We start from the raw sequence: 21,149 nt of genomic DNA on the forward strand, positions 1-21,149 counted from the left end.
CTTGTAGGAGTTGAGTGTGGGGGAAGTTCGTGAGGCAGTTGGTAAAATGAAAGGGGGTAAGGCAGCCGGGATTGATGGGATAAAGATAGAAATGTTAAAAGCAGGTGGGGATATAGTTTTGGAGTGGTTGGTGCAATTATTTAATAAATGTATGGAAGAGGGTAAGGTACCTAGGGATTGGCAGAGAGCATGCATAGTTCCTTTGTATAAAGGCAAAGGGGACAAAAGAGATTGCAAAAATTATAGGGGGATAAGTCTGTTGAGTATACCTGGTAAAGTGTATGGTAGAATTATTATTGAAAGAATTAAGAGTAAGATGGAGAATAGGATAGCAGATGAACAAGGAGGCTTTAGGAAAGGTAGGGGATGTGCGGACCAGGTGTTTACAGTGAAACATATAAGTGAACAGTATTTAGATAAGGCTAAAGAGGTCTTTGTGGCATTTATGGATTTGGAAAAGGCGTATGACAGGGTGGATAGGGGGGCAATGTGGCAAATGTTGCAAGTGTATGGTGTAGGAGGTAGGTTACTGAAAGCAGTGAAGAGTTTTTACGAGGATAGTGAGGCTCAAGTTAGAGTATGTAGGAAAGAGGGAAATTATTTCCCAGTAAAAGTAGGCCTTAGACAAGGATGTGTGATGTCACCGTGGTTGTTTAATATATTTATAGATGGGGTTGTAAGAGAAGTAAATGCGAGGGTCTTGGCAAGAGGCGTGGAGTTAAAAGATAAAGAATCACACACAAAGTGGGAGTTGTCACAGCTGCTCTTTGCTGATGACATTGTGCTCTTGGGAGATTTTGAAGAGAAGGTGCAGAGATTGGTAGATGAATTTGGTAGGGTGTGCAAAAGAAGAAAATTAAAGGTGAATACAGGAAAGAGTAAGTTTATGAGGATAACAAAAAGATTAGGTGATGAAAGATTGAATATCAGATTGGAGGGAGAGTGTATGGAGGAGGTGAATGTATTCAGATATTTGGGAGTGGACGTGTCAGCGGATGGGTCTATGAAAGATGAGGTGAATCATAGAATTGATGAGGGAAAAAGAGTGAGTGGTGCACTTAGGAGTCTGTGGAGACAAAGAACTTTGTCCTTGGAGGCAAAGAGGGGAATGTATGAGAGTATAGTTTTACCAATGCTCTTATATGGGTGTGAAGCATGGGTGATGAATGTTGCAGCGAGAAGGCTGGAGGCAGTGGAGATGTCATGTCTGAGGGCAATGTGTGGTGTGAATATAATGCAGAGAAATCGTAGTTTGGAAGTTAGGAGGAGGTGCGGGATTACCAAAACTGTTGCCCAGAGGGCTGAGGAAGGGTTGTTGAGGTGGTTCGGACATGTAGAGAGAATGGAGCGAAACAGAATGACTTCAAGAGTGTATCAGTCTGTAGTGGAAGGAAGGCGGGGTAGGGGTCGGCCTAGGAAAGGTTGGAGGGAGGGGGTAAAGGAGGTTTTGTGTGCGAGGGGCTTGGACTTCCAGCAGGTATGCGTGAGCGTGTTTGATAGGAGTGAATGGAGACGAATGGTTTTTAATACTTGACGTGCTGTTGGAGTGTGAGCAAAGTAACATTTATGAAGGGGTTCAGGGAAACCGGCAGGCCGGACTTGAGTCCTGGAGATGGGAAGTACAGTGCCTGCACTCTGAAGGAGGGGTGTTAATGTTGTAGTTTAAAAACTGTAGTGTAAAGCACCCTTCTGGCAAGACAGTGATGGAGTGAATGATGGTGAAAGTTTTTCTTTTTCGGGCCACCCTGCCTTGGTGGGAATCGGCCAGTGTGATAAAAAAAAAAATTTTTAATTTATATGTTTATATGTTATGTAGCATGTTTATTATATAATTTTGAAAAAGAAATCATAGATGGATTAAGCAAAATGTCTGTATCAACGTTTTATACACATTTAATGCACCTCAGTGATTATTATTGTATTATTATCATTATTAATATGGCATCTTCAAGACCAATTACACTCTTAATGAGTGGCGCTGAGATAGACAAGCAGACAGAAAGACAGACACAGGTAGACAGACAGACACTCAGGTAGACACAGACACAGGTTGACAGAAAGACACACACAGGTAGACACAGATAAACAGACACACAGAGATACACAGATATATAGGCAGACAGATACAGACAGGTTTATGTGCAACAGTGAAAACAAATAGAGAGTTCAAGAGTAAGAGTCTTTCTTGCCACAATCTCCAATGCAAGATTCAGACTTCATCTTAGGGGCCATGGTGAAATTTACTGTCCAGTTAGTACAGTTAATGCAGTATGATGCTGCTGATAGGACAGGGTTACTCAAACTGATGCTGCCTGCATGACGCATTGCTGCCGGGAGTATCAAATATTGTACAGTGGTGTGCATCAGCTGGCCCAGCCCAGCTGCCAGATGCACGGTCGTAAGTCGAGTGGACGTATGTCGAGCAGGTTGTAAGTCGGATGGTAGGTGTATATATATATTTCGGCTTACTTATCTATCACAGTTCATCTAATATTTATTTATTTATTTATTTATTAATTTGAACATGATACAGTGAAGTACAAAAGAATACAGTTAAATGCAGCATGCCAAAGCTACTTGAATGCATAGCATTATGGGCAGGCTTAAAATTAACTTAAGATTAACTAAGCAATGAAGTATTCAGTGGTAAAACATTATTGTAAACAGATAACAAGCACAAATGAGTATTACAAAAACAATAATGATACAATAATACAATAATGAGATACATATCTTTCTTTCTTTCAACACACCGGCCATATCCCACCGAGGCGGGGTGGCCCAAAAGGAAAAACGAAAGTTTCTCCTTTTACATTTAGTAATATATACAGGAGAAGGGGTTACTAGCCCCTTGCTCCCGGCATTTTAGTCGCCTCTTACAACATGCATGGCTTACGGAGGAAGAATTCTGTTCCACTTCCCCATGGAGGTAAGAGGAAATAAACAAGAACAAGAACTAGAAAGAAAATAGAAGAAAACCCAAAGGGGTGTGTATATGTATGCTTGTACATGTATGTGTAGTGTGACCTAAGTGTAAGTAGAAGTAGCAAGACGTACCTGAAATCTTGCATGTGTATGAGACAGAAAAAAAAAGACACCAGCAATCCTACCATCGTGTAAAACAATTACAGGTTTCAGTTTTACACTCACTTGGCAGGACGGTAGTACCTCCCTGGGTGGTTGCTGTCTACCAACCTACTACCTAGAATAATGAGATACATATATGAGATACAATTATTCAGTATTTATTTAGTTGTGGGTGAGTAAGTGAATTTTGAGAAGAGATTTGAATTTATAAACAGACAGTGTTTCTTTTATATTCACAGGTAATGAATTCCATATTTTAGGGCCTTTTATGTGCATTGAGTTTTTGCATAGCGTGCGATGGACATGAAGAACATCAAAGTGTGATCTGTGTCTTGTGTTATGGTCATGTGTTCTGTTGAGGTTGGCAAGGAGATGTTTGAGGGGAGGGTTTATGTCAGAGTTAAGTGTTCTATGTATATAGTAGGTGCAGTAATAAGTATGGATGTTTTGTATTGTGAGTAGGTTTAGAGTTTTGAATATTGGTGGAGTGTGCTGTCTGTTGTGGGAATTTGTTATTCTGACTGCACATAATAAACAATATTAATAACAGAAACATGATATATACACTAGAATGAATAAAATGTCATTACGTATGTGGCTAGTGGTGGTGGCGGCAGTGGCACAGGGGCCATTGTTGTTGGGGTTTATAGGGCCACCACAGTAGCCACTCCTGCTCCTGACTACATACCTTCCCATGCTCTTATTATAACAGAAAATGGAGTGTTTATAAAGCAAACTGCATTAGATCACTCCATTGTTTCATAAGGAAAACAATAATGATACAGTGGACCCCCTGATTACGTCGTCGTCGGATTTCGTAATATTTGGAATAAGTTACTTTTTTCGTCAAAATATTGGCTCGGTGATCGTCACTGAACTCTGTATTAGTCATTCGTCCTGAATGTGTCTGCACAGCCTGAGCCGTTTGACATCATTTACAGTCAATGTGCCATTGTTTATTGCTATGAGGCTATAGGACCCAACATGTATTTATAAGTAGCAGTTACTCTGGAATACCTAATTACAGTGGACCCTCAACCAGCAATATTAATCCGTTCCTGAGAGCTCATCGTTAATCGAAATAATCGTTAGTCAAGTTAATTTTCCCCATAAGAAATAATGGAAATCAAATTAATCCGTGCAAGACACCCCGAAGTATTAAAAAAAAAAATTTTTACCACATGAAATATTAATTTTAATACACACAAACTGAAGAAGACATGCACAGTTACATGACACTTGCCTTTATTGAAGATCTGGTGATGATTGATGGGATGGGAGGAGGGGAGACCATTGATCTTGTTAGTGTTTAGAAGGGGAATCCCCTTCCATTAGCACTTGAGGTAGCAAGTCTTTTTCTGGGGTTACTTCCCTTGTTCTTTTAATGCCACTAGGACAAGCTTCAGAGTCACTGGACTTCTGTCGCACAACATATCTGTCCATAGAGGCCTGTACCTCTCGTTCCTTTATCCTAAAGTGTTTCACAACATTGTCAGTGTAATAGTCACCAGCACGGCTTGCAATAGCTGTGTGAGGGTGATTTTCATCAAAAAAGGTTTGCACTTTAAGCCACATTGCACACATTTCCTTAATCTTTGAAGTAGGCAACTTCAATTTCTCTCTCCCCTCCTCCGAAGCAGTTTCCTCAGGTGTGGCCTCTTACTGTTGAAGATGCTCTAGCAGCTCATCAGTGGTTAGTTCGTCATTGTCCTCCTCCACCAACTCTTCCACATCCTCCCCACTAACCTCACCAATATGAGGACTAGTTCCAGGCATTTTTTCCTGTTCACCTGGGTGTTAGTCAACTGTTGTGGGTCGCATCCTAGGGGACAAGATTATGGACCCCCAATGGAAATAAGTTGACAGTCCTCGATGATGCACTGACTTTCTTGGGTTATCCTGGGTGGCTAACCCTCCGGGAATAATCGTTTCTTGGTAATTGTTTCACGTTAAGCCACACCAACAACACTCTCTCCACATCTTCGAGTAATACAGCTGATGGTGGTGCAGCAACAACAACAGCTGACTGTGGTGCAGCAGCAGCTGCACCTTTGGCAAGAACAGCTTCCTTGATTGCTGTTTTCTTACCCACAATAGTAGCGATGGTTGATTGGGGTTTATTATACAAGCTGACCCTCCGGGGTTAATCGTTTCTTGGTAATTGTTTCACGTTAAGCCACACCAACAACTCTCTCTCCACATCTTCGAGTAATACAGCTGATGGTGGTGCAGCAACAACAACAGCTGACTGTGGTGCAGCAGCAGCTGCACCTTTGGCAAGAACAGCTTCCTTGATTGCCATTTTCTTACCCACAATAGTAGCGATGGTTGATTGGGGTTTATTATACAACCTGACCAGCTCAGAGACACGCACTCCACTTTCATACTTAGCAATGATCTCTTTCTTCATCTCCATAGTAATTCTCACCCTTTTTGCTGTAGGGTTGGCACTAGAAGTTTTCTTGGGGCCCATGGTGACTTATTTTGCAGGTGCAATCACTACAAAGGCTGTGATAATATGAAATGTTCCAGTTGTTGTATGTTTGGAAGCGACCGCGGTGGCTGGCTGGCTTGTAAACACTGGCACCAAGGGACAAGTGAGGCGCACTCAGGCCAAAGTGGACGCGTATGGTACGGAACGAATAGCGCTGGTTGGGTTTTTAAGCACTAGTTGAGGCAAAATTTTTGCGTTAAAATGTATTGCTAGTCAGATTTATCGTTAATCGATGCCATCACTGGTTGAGGGTCCACTGTAAATTGAATTGATGGGGACATAGCACTTAAATGGCCCTAAGGGAAGATCACCCTTAGGGACTGAGAGGCAGCTGGGTCAAGCCTGTTTTTCTCAATATAATAGGTTATACTATAGACACTCAAACACACACACACAGTTTAAGGGGTATATAGAGGGCTGAAAAATTCAAACCCCAATAAGTGTTCAATTGTGACGAAACAGGCCTGTTTTGAAAGAAAATGCCAAACGGGACCTACATTACTCTGGAGGAAAAGGCACTCCCAGGACACAAGCCTTTGAAAGACAGGCTGACTCTCATGTTTTGTAGTAATGCTAGTGGGGATTGCAAAGTGAAGCCTTTACTGGTGTATCACTGAAAATCCCAGAGTGTTCAAGAAAAACAGTGTCGTCAAGAGTAAATTGTGTGTGATGTGGAAGGCAAACAGTAAGGCATGTGTCACTAGGGACATTTTTCTTGATTGGTTCAATGACGTGTTTGGCTCCAGTGTAAAGAAATACCTCCTGGAAAATGAATTGGAACTAGAGTGCCTCCTGCTCATCCTCCAGACTTGGAAGAGCAAATGGTGCAGGAGTTTTATTTCATCATAGTGAAGTTCTTTCCCCCTAATACCACTCCTCTCCTCCAGCCCATGGACCAGCAGGTCATTTCAAATTTCAAACAACTGTACACCAAAGCAGTGTTTCAAAAGTGCTTTGAAGTGACCTCAGACACTGAATTGACCCTAAGAGAGTTCTGGAAAGATCACTTCAGTATCCTCAGTTGCATGAGAGAGTGACTTGCAGGACTTTGAACTCTGCTTGGAGAAAATTGTAACTACAATGTGTACAAGAGAGGGATTTTGAAAGGTTTGGGGCTGACCCTGAGGAGCCTATGCCTGTTGTAGAAAGTATTGGGGGGCTCAGGTGGCTAATGCTCTCACTTCACACAGCAAGGGCCTGGGTTCGATTCCCACCCAGAGTAGAATCATTGGGCATGTTTCTTTGCACCTGTTGTCTATGTTCCCCATCAGTAAAATGGATATCTGGGTGTTAGTCGACTGGTGTGGGTCGCATCCTGGGACACTGACCTAAAGTGTCCGAAATGCTAAGCATAACAAGAGGATTCCTATATAGTAGTATGTCATTGTTGTCAGCTAGGCCTGTATACCATGTACATGTACCTGTAGTAAATAAAGATTATTATTATTATTATTATTATTGGGGAATTCCATGGGGTTGGATGTGAGTTTCGAGGATGTGGAACAGTTGGTGGAAGACCACGATGAAGAGCTAACCACTACAGAGCTGCAAGAGCTTTATCTGCAACAGCAGCAGACCACAGCTCAGGAAATTGCTTCAGGGGAGGAAGAAGAGAGATGGAGGAAAGTGCCTTCTTCAGAGATTAAGGAGACTTGTACAATGTGAACAAAGGTGCAAACATTTGTGGATGAGCATCACCCTAACAAAGTTGTTGCAGGTCGTGTTGGCAACATGTACACTGACAATGTTGTGTTCCATTTTAGGGAAGTTTTAAAGAAACGCTTGATACAGACCTCTCTGGAACACTTTTTTGAGTGACAGGGGTCCAGTGACTCTCAGGCTGGTCCTAGTGGCATTAAAAAACAAAGAAGAGAAGTAACCCCGGAAAAGGACTTGGTACCTGAAGTCTTTATGGAAGGGGATTCCCCTTCCAAACAATAGTGCACCTCCATCCTCTCCCCTCCTCCCATCTCATCACTCATCAGTTGGTCTTCAATAAAGGTAAGTGTCATTTTAGTATTGTTTTCTGCATGTTTCATTGTTTTCTGTGTAGGGAAATGTATATTTCATGTAAAAAAATGATTATTTTTAATACTTTTGGGTGTCGGGAATGGATTAATTGGATTTGATATTTCTTTTGGGGAAAATTAATTTGGTACTCGTCAGATTCGGGTTTAGTCACTCTCTCTGGAACGGATTAACCCTTTGACTATTGCAAATCCTGAAGTGTCTCCTGGTGTCAAAAAATATTAGAAAAAAAAAATTTGTTTTTCTTATCAAAATGTTAAGATTAATTTTTTGATTGTTTTAGGCCCCCCAAAAATTTTTGCGATCAGTACTTATCGAGATATAGAGGCGTAAAATTGGCAGAAAATGAGCCACGTATGGCAACAGTAGCAAATGCTGCTCACCTGGTAAATTTTGTGTGACTCATGAAATCGTAATGACACGATTGTAAACAAATCATACCACGGGCGGGGATAGAACCCGCGATCAGAGTCTCAGAACTCCAGACCATTGCGTTAGCTAGTGGACCAGCTAGCCACTTTGGTTTACTTGCATTCAAAGGTTTCTTGTTTTTTTCACTATTTTATTTTTTTTCACATAACTTACGTGGCCTGTGAGACCAAAGTATAGTGCAGTGTTCATATATACATTCATTGAATGTAACACAATTATAACAAAAACACTAGTACATATTATATTGTTTACAAAACTTGTTTACACAAACAAACAATATAAAAAAATTTTTATTTCTATTGTTCTATAATATACATATGTACAATCACTGGACACTTTCCTAGAGCTGCTGCAGCTTGTGGAATTCTATGAAACATGGGTGTATACACAGTGGTGTTTTACACTCCTCACACATAAAATGCGTGTGTCTGTGCATTTTTCTTGAAAGTAGTAGGCAGTGGTATGGAGTAGTGATCACCAGGCCTCAGATGAGATGGCATGTGTTGATAATTTCGTGGGCGCTGGTCTATTTCAAGTGTTGTTCCTTGGTACTTGAATATTGTTTGTCTGATAACTGACAAACAAAATTCACCATATTTGGGTTTGTTGTTGGTCTTCATCTTATACATATTATAAGCATTCAGCATGGAAATGTCAAGAAGATGGAAAAAGAATTTTATGTACCACTTATAACTCTTGCGAACACAATCAGCAAACCCAATCTGCATGTCACATTTGTCCACTGAGCGCATATTAAGGTTGTAGTCAATCACAGCTGCACATTTTCAATAGGTTCATTGGTCTCTATTTTACTTGTCAGTGTCTACCATTTTGTGTCGGTGAACTGATGTCAACAATGTAACATCACGTTTGTCATGCCACCAAAATGCCATGATGTCATTGACAGCAAACACCTGAACATCACCTCTACGAGTGCCTGAGTCGAATCTGGGCATATGCTTATAATTTCCATGCACTGTGCCACACACATCTGTCATGTTCATCACAAGAAATCACTGAGTAAGGGGCTTGTGTACTAGTTATCAGTATATAAAATATGCCTCTTACCAAGATATGGTTCCATCATTGTTCTAACCACATCACCAGAGATACCCAGTAACTTCCTGGTAACTTGCAATGTATTACTGCCAGTGTACACAATTATATCCAAAACCAGGCCACTTTTGCAATCACACAGTACAAAAAACTTTATACCAAAGCATTTCCTCTTGCTTGGTATGTACTGCTTGAATGAGAGTCTGCCTTTGAACAAAATCAAACACTCGTCAATAACAAGCTTCTTGAAGGGATAAAAACTCATACAGCACTTTTGTTTCAGGTACATAAACACATTCCTGATCTTATATAACCTGTCGCTTCTGTCAGGCCTTTTTTTGTCTGAGAAGTGTAACATACGTAATAGTAGCATAAATCTGTTCACTGGCATAATATCACCAAAAGCTAGGGTTGAATTCAGGTGGTCTGTCAACCATTGTGTTAACACCGTGCTTATACACAAGTGGCATAAGCATTATTGTGGCAAAGAACAGATACATTTCTGTCACAGTTATCCTTCCACTTGTGTAGGCATGATCTTGGTGAAAGAATTGTGTTTGCCATGGTGTACTCAAAGTATGTATTGCTTTCCCTGACAATAATTTCCATCAGGGGTTCATCGAAGAGTAACTGAAAGCATTCCATTTCAGTGGCATTGTTCCCAAGTGTACATGATGACCGTATTCCACTTTGTATTTCATCAAAGTGATGGGGATTGAGAATAAAATTGTCACCTTGCTGCCAATCCCAGATGTGGTCTGCTGGTGGGTACTGGATATTTACAGGTTGTGGTTGTGGGAGTGTTGGGTTGGTTGAGGGTAGTTGTGGCTGTGCTGAGTTAGCAGCATGGGTAGTAGCATGGCCCACTGCCAGAGAGCTTATCTTTAACTAAATTTATCTTTATCCGAATTAATTTTCCCCATAAGAAATAATGGAAATCCAATTAATCCGTTTCAGACATCCAAAAGTATTAAAAACATTTTTTTTTTTACATGAAATATACATTTTTCTGCACAGAAAACAATGAGACAGGAAGAATAAATACAATGGCACACTGGCTGTACGTAGAGTGGCCGGGTGGCTCAGGCTGCGCGGACATGTTCTGGACAAATGTCCCTAACCAAGGTTTTCATTTTAAGGTGAGCCAATATTTTGACGCAAAAACACATCAGTATCCGATGGCATCGTTAACCAAGGGTCCACCGTATTATTATATTATATACGTATTATTGTTATTATTATTTATTAGTATGTATGTATTTTTGTAATTATTTATATCGCGTATATTATATTACACGTATTATTATTGTTATTATTAGTACGTACGTATTCTTATAATAATAAATCTTGCTTACCATTTTGAATTTTTATTCATACAAAAAAATAGAAGATTAACTGTTATGCAGGCTACTGCATTATTGTAATAATTGTATAAATAATGTCAACCCATTCATGACTGTGTATTGGACTGGCCAGTTGGACAGGTATTGGACGATGATGTCATTTGTTTACTCTTGAACATCACCAAAGAATTGAACATTTCTGCTACTTTGAGCTCAATTTCAAGGTACTTTTTGTCATGAAATCAATCAAAATCATATTCATATCTATTTCTGTAATATATCTTCCATTCTATCAAATGAGACAAAAAAAAAAAAAGAGAATACAACCGTAAAAACCATATGAACATATACTGCAAAGGGGCAGCTAATGGCTGAGAAGTGAACTCCGTTATTTATGGTCCAATTTCTTTCAAATTTGGTGTACATTAAGAAGCGTCTTTCCCTCATACATTGCCCAAGTTTCAATAAGAAAGTCCAACAAATGATTGAGATCAAATTCCCTAGATCAAGAGCAAGAGCCCCTCACCAGCATCGAGGAACTTCCCTTGAGGTCCGCTTGCATCCTGAAATTTCGCTCATATACAGAAGCAAAAAAATCGACCGAGTGACTGCTCATATCCTGAAAAACTCACATGGTGGGGCACTCGTAAGCCGGGGTTCCTCTGTACAAATGTTTGAGGGGGTTTAAGCCTCGCTATTCATCTAGGTGTGGGAGGACATCATGAACCTTCTCCACACATTTCTAGATAAAAAAGAAACAACATCTATAATGTAAATTATCAAGAGCATTATTAATATTAATATAAGAATTGAAAAAAATTTGCATTGAAGTGTCATAAATTTGCTCCATCCATCCATCTCGTTTTCAGATGGATGTCTTCTGTAATTACAAATTGGCTATTAAATCTCATATGCAGTATATGTAAAAACAGATTTCAAGTGTTGCCTGGCTTTTGGCTTTCTAATGTAGAAATATATATCAGTATGAAAAAAATAGTTGAATTTGAACTGTACTAAATTGTTTTGGAAGATTTTACAGTGTTTCATTAATTGCTTGAATTCTGCCTAGGCAAGAACAAGGAAGACAGACTAAACATCACCAACCTTCATCAATTTTCTCGCTACCAGATTGAGGTCAGTGCAGCTATATTATGCAGACATTGACAAATACACTAATTTAGTACTGAGGTAAGTGAATTATGACAAACGTTTTCTATTTTGCAACAGTATGTTGACAATGCTTTCCTGACTTGACTTTGAAGCTTCACTTGTTATAACATTATTTGCACATTGTTTTCTGACATAAATCACCATTTGCACACTATCGTAGCTCATGTTTTTAATTTTTTTATATTAACACATAGACCGATTCCCACCAAGGCAGGGTGGCCTGAAAAAGAAACACTTTCATCATCATTCACTACATCCAGCAGGCCGGACTCGAATCCGGCCTGCCGGTTTCCCTGAATCCCTTCATAAATGTTACGTTGCTCACACTCCAATAGCACGTCGAGTATTAAAAACAATTTGTCTCCATTCACTCCTATCAAATACACTCAGGCATGCTTGCTGGAAGTCCAAGCCCCTTGTACACAAAACCTCCTTTACCCCCCCTCCCTCCAACCTTTCCTTGGCCTACCCCTACCCCACCTTCCCTCCACTACAGATTTATACACACTCAGTCATTCTGTTTCATTCCATTCTCTCTACGTGTCTGAACCACCTCGGCAGCCCTTCCTCAGCCCTCTGGATAATAGTTTTGGTAATTCTGCACCACCTCCTAATTTCAAAACTACGAATTCTCTGCACTATATTCACATCACACATTACCCTCATTCATGACATCTCCACTGCCTCCAGCCTTCTCCTCATTGCAACATTCACCACCCATGCTTCACACACATATAGGAGTGTTGGCATAACTATACTCTAATACATTTCCCTCTTTGCTTCCATGGACAAAGTTCTTTGTCTCCACAGATTCCTCAGTGCACCACTCACCCTTTTCCCCTCATCATTTCTGTGATTCGCCTCATCCTTCATAGACCCATCTGCTGACACGTCCACTCCTAAATATCTGAATACATTCACCTCCTCCATACTCTCTCCAGTCTGATATCCAATCTTTCTTCACCTAATCTTTTTGTTATCCTCATCACCTTCTCTCCAATCTGATATCCAATCTTTCTTCACCTAATCTTTTTGTTATCCTCATCACCTTACTCTTTCCTATATTCACTTTTAATTTTCTTCTTTTACATACCCTACCAAATTCATCCACCAACCTCTGCAACTTCTCTTCAAAATCCCCTAAAAGCACAGTGTCATCAGCAAAGAGCAGCTGTGACAACTTCCACTTTGTGTTAAATTCTTTATCTTTAACCCCACACCTCTTGCCAACACCTGAGCATTCACTTCTCTTACAAACCCATCTATAAGTATATTGAACAACCACGGTGACATCTCATGTCTTAGGCCTGCTTTTACTGGGAAATAATCTCCCTCTCTCCTACATACTCTAACCTGAGCCTCACTATCCTCGTAATAACTCCACTGCTTTCAGTAACCTACCTCCTATTCCATACACCTGCAACATTTGCCACATTGCCCTGCTATCCACTCTTTCATACACATTTTCTAAATGCATAGTCACAAAAACCTCTTTAGCCTTATCTAAATACTGTTCATCTATATGTTTCACTGTAAACTCTTGGTCTACACACCCCTTACTTTTCCTAAAGCCTCCTTGTTCATCTGCTATCCTACTCTCTGTTTTACTCTTAATTCTTTCAATAATGACTCTACCATACACTTTCCAGGTATACTCAACAGGCTTATTCCCCTATATTTTTGCACTCTTTTTATCCCCTTTACCTTTATACAAAGCAACTATGCACACACTGCCAATCCCTAGGTACCTTACCCTCTTCCATGCATTTCTTAAATAATAGCACTAACCACTCCAAAACTATATCCCCACCTGCTTTTAAAGAGGGCAATTTTCTGTGTTGTAAGACCAAAACAAAATTTTAGGACTAGTACTTACTGAGATATAAGACGGTGAAGTTGGTTCTGGATGCTCACCTGACAGCAACATGGAGTCCTGCTATTTGCAGAAGTGTTGCCAATATATCTTTTTTTCTTGTTTTTATTTTAATTTATATAATTTTTGTTTTGATAATTACAATTTATAATAGTTCTTGTGATTTCATAGCCAATCTTTGTTCTGACACTAATATTAGGTACTGAAATAGTACTCAAATAGTCAGTCACACATGCAGGTGTACATTTTCACCTGCCTTGGTTATTTATTATTGTCTAGAAATATCTACAAAGTATTTATAGGTCTCAGCAATATTTTAGACATGCTGGAGTATATATGAAACTTCTTGAAGCATGGTGTTTATGACGAATGTTGCTAAACTGCTGACAGGGTAAGCAGTGGAGTTACACAATGATAGTGCCCTGCTTCAGGAAACCCTGGCTTTGTTTACACTGTTACATTCAAACATGTATGTCTTCATACATGTCTATCTATCTGTCTGTGTCTCTCTCTCTATCTCTGCTTATCTTTCTGTCTGCTTGTGTGTGTGTCTCTCTGTCTGCCTGTGTGTCTTGGTCTTTCTTTCTGCCTGTGTGTCTTGGTCTTTCTCTCTGCCTGTGTGTCTTGGTCTTTCTGTCTGCCTGTGTGTCTCGGTCTTTCTATCTGCCTGTGTGTGTGCATTTCTGTCTGCTTGTCTCTGTCTTAGAGAGCGGCTCGTAAACCAGCAGGTATTACACATGATGCAGTAGTCATGTCTGATTCCTGTTGAAGTGAAAATGTGTATTACTTGCCACTGAGTTGCCAGTCATGGATGTTACGTCTTCTATCTACAAGCACTGTTTTGCACTTTGCCTGGAATTTTTAGGTTATCCTAGGTAATTTACACTATGTACAATTGTACATAGATAGTAGGTTGGTAGACAGCAACCACCCAGGGAGGTACTACCGTCCTGCCAAGTGAGTGTAAAACGAAAGCCTGTAATTGTTTTACATGATGGTAGGATTGCTGATGTCTTTTGTCTGTCTCATAAATATGCAAGATTACAGGCATGTCTTGCTACTTCTACTTACACTTAGGTCACACTACACATACATATACACATTTATTCATACACACTCATCTGAGTTTTCTTTGATTTTATCTTAATAGTTCTTGGTCTTATTAATTTTCCTTTTATATCCATGGGGAAGTGGAATAAGAATCTTTCCTCCGTAAGCCATGCGTGTTGTAAAAGTCGACTAAAATGCCGGGAACAATGGGCTAGTAACCCCTTTTCCTGTAAAGATTACTAAAAAGAATAAGAAGAAGAAAATTGTCAAAGTGGGAAGTCTGAATGTGCGTGGATGTTGTGCAGATGATAAGAAAGAGATGATTGTGGATGTTATGAATGAGAAGAAGCTGGATGTCCTGGCTTTAAGTGAAACAAAGCTGAAGGGGGTGGGAGAGTTTCAATGGAGAGGAATAAATGGGATTAGGTCAGGGGTTTCAAATAGAGTTAGAGCTAAAGAAGGAGTAGCAATAATGTTGAAGGATAAGCTATGGCAGGAAAAGAGGGACTATAAATGTATTAATTCAAGGATTATGTGGAGTAAAATAAAGATTGGATGTGAAAAGTGGGTTATAATAAGCGTGTATGCACCTGGAGAAGAGAGAAGTGTAGAGGAGAGAGAGAGATTTTGGGAAATGTTGAGTGAATGCGTGGGGAGTTTTGACTCAAGTGTGAGAGTAATGGTGGTTGGGGATTTCAATGCTAAAGTGGGTAAAAATGTTATGGAGGGAGTAGTAGGTAAATTTGGGGTGCCAGGGGTAAATGTAAATGGGGAGCCTTTAATTGAGCTATGTGTAGAAAGAAATTTGGTAATAAGTAATACATATTTTATGAAAAAGAGGATAAATAAATATACAAGGTATGATGTAGCACGTAATGAAAGTAGTTTATTAGATTATGTATTGGTGGATAAAAGGTTGATGGGTAGGCTCCAGGATGTACATGTTTATAGAGGGGCAACTGATATATCGGATCATTATTTAGTTGTAGCTACAGTTAGAGTAAGAGGTAGATGGGAAAAGAGGAAGGTGGCAACAACAAGTAAGAGGGAGGTGAAAGTGTATAAACTAAGGGAGGAGGAAGTTCGGGCGAGATATAAGCGACTATTAGCAGAAAGGTGGGATAGTGCAAAGATGAGTAATGGGGGGGTTGAAGAGGGTTGGAATAGTTTTAAAAATGCAGTATTAGAATGTGGGGCAGAAGTTTGTGGTTATAGGAGGGTGGGTGCAGGAGGAAAGAGGAGTGATTGGTGGAATGATGAAGTAAAGGGTGTGATAAAAGAGAAAAAGGTAGCTTATGAGAGGTTTTTACAAAGCAGAAGTGTTATAAGAAGAGCAGAATATATGGAGAGTAAAAGAAAGGTAAAGAGAGTGGTGAGAGAGTGCAAAAGGAGAGCAGATGATAGAGTGGGAGAGGCACTGTCAAGAAATTTTAATGAAAATAAGAAAAAATTTTGGAGTGAGTTAAACAAGTTAAGAAAGCCAAGGGAAAATATGGATTTGTCAGTTAAAAACAGAGTAGGGGAGTTAGTAGATGGGGAGATGGAGGTATTAGGTAGATGGCGAGAATATTTTGAGGAACTTTTAAATGTTAAGGAAGAAACAGAGGCAGTAATTTCATGCACTGGTCAGGGAGGTATACCATCTTTTAGGAGTGAAGAAGAGCAGAATGTAAGTGTGGGGGAGGTACGTGAGGCATTACGTAAAATGAAAGGGGGTAAAGCAGCTGGTACTGATGGGATCATGACAGAAATGTTAAAAGCAGGGGGGGATATAGTGTTGGAGTGGTTGGTACTTTTGTTCAATAAATGTATGAAAGAGGGGAAGGTACCTAGGGATTGGCGGAGAGCATGTATAGTCCCTTTATATAAAGGGAAAGGGGACAAAAGAGACTGTAAAAATTATAGAGGAATAAGCTTACTGAGTATACCAGGAAAAGTGTACGGTAGGGTTATAATTGAAAGAATTAGAGGTAAGACAGAATGTAGGATTGCGGATGAGCAAGGAGGTTTCAGAGTGGGTAGGGGATGTGTAGATCAAGTGTTTACATTGAAGCATATATGTGAACAGTATTTAGATAAAGGTAGGGAAGTTTTTATTGCATTTATGGATTTAGAAAAGGCATATGATAGAGTGGATAGAGGAGCAATGTGGCAGATGTTGCAAGTATATGGAATAGGTGGTAAGTTATTAAATGCTGTAAAGAGTTTTTATGAAGATAGTGAGGCTCAGGTTAGGGTGTGTAGAAGAGAGGGAGACTATTTCCCGGTAAAAGTAGGTCTTAGACAGGGATGTGTAATGTCACCATGGTTGTTTAATATATTTATAGATGGGGTTGTTAAGGAAGTAAATGCTAGGGTGTTTGGGAGAGGGGTGGGATTAAATTATGGGGAATCAAATTCAAAATGGGAATTGACACAGTTACTTTTTGCTGATGATACTGTGCTTATGGGAGATTCTAAAGAAAAATTGCAAAGGTTAGTGGATGAGTTTGGGAATGTGTGTAAAGGTAGAAAGTTGAAAGTGAACATAGAAAAGAGTAAGGTGATGAGGGTGTCAAATGATTTAGATAAAGAAAAATTGGATATCAAATTGGGGAGGAGGAGTATGGAAGAAGTGAATGTTTTCAGATACTTGGGAGTTGACGTGTCGGCGGATGGATTTATGAAGGATGAGGTTAATCATAGAATTGATGAGGGAAAAAAGGTGAGTGGTGCGTTGAGGTATATGTGGAGTCAAAAAACGTTATCTATGGAGGCAAAGAAGGGAATGTATGAAAGTATAGTAGTACCAACACTCTTATATGGGTGTGAAGCTTGGGTGGTAAATGCAGCAGCGAGGAGACGGTTGGAGGCAGTGGAGATGTCCTGTTTAAGGGCAATGTGTGGTGTAAATATTATGCAGAAAATTCGGAGTGTGGAAATTAGGAGAAGGTGTGGAGTTAATAAAAGTATTAGTCAGAGGGCAGAAGAGGGGTTGTTGAGGTGGTTTGGTCATTTAGAGAGAATGGATCAAAGTAGAATGACATGGAAAGCATATAAATCTATAGGGGAAGGAAGGCGGGGTAGGGGTCGTCCTCGAAAGGGTTGGAGAGAGGGGGTAAAGGAGGTTTTGTGGGTAAGGGGCTTGGACTTCCAGCAAGCGTGCGTGAGCGTGTTAGATAGGAGTGAATGGAGACGAATGGTACTTGGGACCTGACGATCTGTTGGAGTGTGAGCAGGGTAATATTTAGTGAAGGGATTCAGGGAAACCGGTTATTTTCATATAGTCGGACTTGAGTCCTGGAAATGGGAAGTACAATGCCTGCACTTTAAAGGAGGGGTTTGGGATATTGGCAGTTTGGAGGGATATGTTGTGTATCTTTATATGTGTATGCTTCTAGACTGTTGTATTCTGAGCACCTCTGCAAAAACAGTGATAATGTGCGAGTGTGGTGAAAGTGTTGAATGATGATGAAAGTATTTTCTTTTTGGGGATTTTCTTTCTTTTTTGGGTCACCCTGCCTCGGTGGGAGACGGCCGACTTGTTGAAAAAAAAAAAAAAAAAAAAAAAAAAAAGTGTACATATGACAGAGATATAGGCAGATACAGATACAGACAGACACACAGCTAGTAGTATCAAAAATGAAATGATGTTGCATAAATGTTACACATGGGTTATTATAAAGGTTTTTGATATTTCCTTGATCACTTGTGGCCACATCCATAACTTTCCTCTTACAAGGGGAGTGTTAATATGACATGACATCAGTGAATCCTTGGTGTTTACCATGCTATTTGCTCTAGCTGGTGCTCAGTTTTGCTGGTGCTCCCACAAGGTACTCAGTGGTCCAGGATTTTTTTTTAATACTGCACACACTGAGTGTTAAGACCAATTCTGTACTGACCAGGCATCTTGGCATAATCATGCCAGATTTGGAGGCAGGAAAAATAAAACGTAGATCTACGTTTGGAGCACTAACGGAGCAAACATACATCTACGTTTGGACAGTTTAAGGGTTAACATTTCTATCTTTATCCCATCAATCCCAGCTGCCTTACCCCCCTTTCATTCTACCCACTGCCTCACGAACTTCCCCCACACTCACAACTGACTCTTCCTCACTCCTACAAGATGTTATTCCTCCTTGCCCTATACACAAAATCACAGCTTCCCTATCTTCATCAACATTTAACAATTCCTCTCCTATTTTTAACTGTCAAATCCATTTGTTCCCTAGGCTTCCTCAACTTCTTAATCTCACTCCAAAACTTTTTCTTATTTTCAACAAAATTTGTTGATAACATCTCACCCACTCTCTCATTTGCTCTATTTTTAAAGTGCTTCACCACTCTCTTAACCTCTCTTTTTCTCTCCATATACTCTTCTCTCCTTGCATCACTTCTACTTTGTAAAAACTCTCTCATATGCCAATTTTTTCTCCCTTACTACTCTCTCTCTACATCATTCCACCAGTCGCTCTTCTTCTTCCCTCCCGCACCCACTTTCCTGAAACCACAAACTTCTGCTGAACACTAACACTACATACTTAAACCTACCTCAAGCATCTTCAACCCCATTACTTACTCTCACTAGCCCATCTATTCTCCAGTAGTTATTTATATCTTACCCTAACTGCCTCCTCTTTTGGTTTTTAAACCTTCACCTCTCTTACTTGCTGCTTCTATATTCCTTGTATCCTGTCTACCTTTTACTCTCACTGTAGCTACAACTAAAAAGTGATCTAATGTATCTTTGGCCCCTCTACAAATATGTACATGTTAATGCCAGGTGTGCAACACACTTTTATCTACCAATACGTAGTCTAACAAATGACTGTCATTACACCCTTCATCATATATTGTATACTTATTTATCCTCTTTTTCTTAAAATATGTATTATCTATACTGCATTTTAAATAGCGCTTATCATTTCCAGCATAAACTTCCCATTTTCATTAAGATGTGCCGGACTGGAATTCATTGCCATAATTGGCATATATTTCCATTAAGGAGCACTATGGCAAGCAGGCAGGAAACCCCCCATTACACAGTGGACATATTCATTGTCTTATGCAATGCAACAGAAGGATTTTAGAGACCTGGAGTTTACCTGGAGAGGGTTTTGGGGTTCAACGCCCCTACGGCCCGGTCCAAGACCACGCCTCATGGTGGATCAGGGTCTGATCAACCAGGCTGTTACTGCTGGCTGCACGCAAGCTGACGTACGAACCACAGCCCGGTTGGTCAGGTACTGACTTTAGGTGCCTGTCCAGTGCCTCCTTGAAGACAGCCAGGGGTCTATTGGTAATCCCCCTTACGTATGCTGGGAGGCAATAGAATAGTGTTGGACCCCCAGACACTTATTGTGTTGTCTCTCAGTGCACTTGTGGAGTCCCTGCTTTTCATCAGGGGAATGTTGCATCTCCTGCCGAGTCTTTTGCTTTCATAGGGAGTGATTTTCATGTGCAGGTTTGGTGCCACTCCCTCCAGAACCTTCCAAGTGTATATTTCTTTCTTTCAACACACCGGCCGTATCCCACCGAGGTGGGGTGGCCCAAAAGGAAAAATGAAAGTTTCTCCTTTTACATTTAGTAATTTCCAAGTGTATATTATCATGTATCTCTCACCTGCGTTCGAGGGAATACAGCTCAAGGACCTTCAACCGTTCCCAGTAGTGTAGGTGCCTTATAGTACTTGTGTGTGCTGTGAAAGTTCTTTGTGTACTCTCCAGGTCTGCATTGTCACCAGCCTTGAAGGTGGCTGTTAGTGTACAGCAGTGTTCCAGCCTAGAGAGCAAAAGCAATTTGAAGAGAATCATCATGGGTTTGGCATCCCTAGTTTTGAAGGTTCTCATTATCCATCCTATCATTTTCCTAGCGGATGAGGTAGATACATTGTTGTGGTCTTTGAAGGCGAGATCCTCTGGCATTATCACTCCCAGGTCCTTCACATTACTTCTTCGCTATATTGTATGGTTAGAATTTGTCATATACCCTGAAATATTTTGAATTTTATCAAGTTTCCCCATATGAGTAGTTGAAATTTCTCCTCGAACTTCATATTGTTTTGAGTGGCCAATTCGAAGACTTGGTTGATGTCAGCTTGGAGTCTCATGGTGTCTTAGATGGAGGTCACTGCCGTGGTGATCCAGGTGTCATCCGCAAAGGAAGACACGGAGCTATGGCTTACATCTCTGTCTGTCAAAAATGAGGATAAGGAATAGAATGGGAGTGAGTACTGTGCCTTGTGGAACAGAGCTTTTCACTGTGGCTGCCTGGAACTTTACTCTGTTTACTGTTACTCTTTCTGTTCTATTTGTCAGGAAGTTGTAGATACATCTACCAACTTTTTCCGTTATTCCTTTATCACGCATTTTGTGTGCTATTACACCATGGTCCCACTTATCGAAAGCTTTTGCGAAGTCTGTGTATACTACATTTGTATTTTGTTTATCCTCTACAGCATCCAGGACCTTGTCATAGTGGTTCAGTAGCTGGGGCAGGTAGGAGTGACCTACTCTAAACCCGTGTTGCCCTGGGTTGTGTAATTGATGGGTATCTAGGTGGTTGGTGATCTTGCTTCTTAGAACCCTCTCAAAGATTTTTATGATATGGGATGTTACTGCTGTCGATCTGT

The 21,149-nt window shown here is 40.3% G+C and overlaps 1 protein-coding gene across 1 annotated transcript in view; it reads left to right on the forward strand.

The window, feature by feature from the left end:
* LOC128685185 (insulin-like growth factor 1 receptor) overlaps positions 1–21,149 on the forward strand; it is a 124,740-nt gene that overhangs the window by 14,463 nt on the left and 89,128 nt on the right. The window contains exon 3 of the mRNA XM_070082791.1: positions 11,510–11,574. The gene's annotated coding sequence lies outside the window, so the exon portion shown is untranslated. The remainder of the gene's footprint in view (positions 1–11,509; positions 11,575–21,149) is intronic.

The sequence above is a fragment of the Cherax quadricarinatus genome, chromosome 8 (genome assembly GCF_038502225.1).
Source record: "Cherax quadricarinatus isolate ZL_2023a chromosome 8, ASM3850222v1, whole genome shotgun sequence".
In the NCBI taxonomy this organism is placed as follows: Eukaryota; Metazoa; Arthropoda; class Malacostraca; order Decapoda; family Parastacidae; genus Cherax; species Cherax quadricarinatus.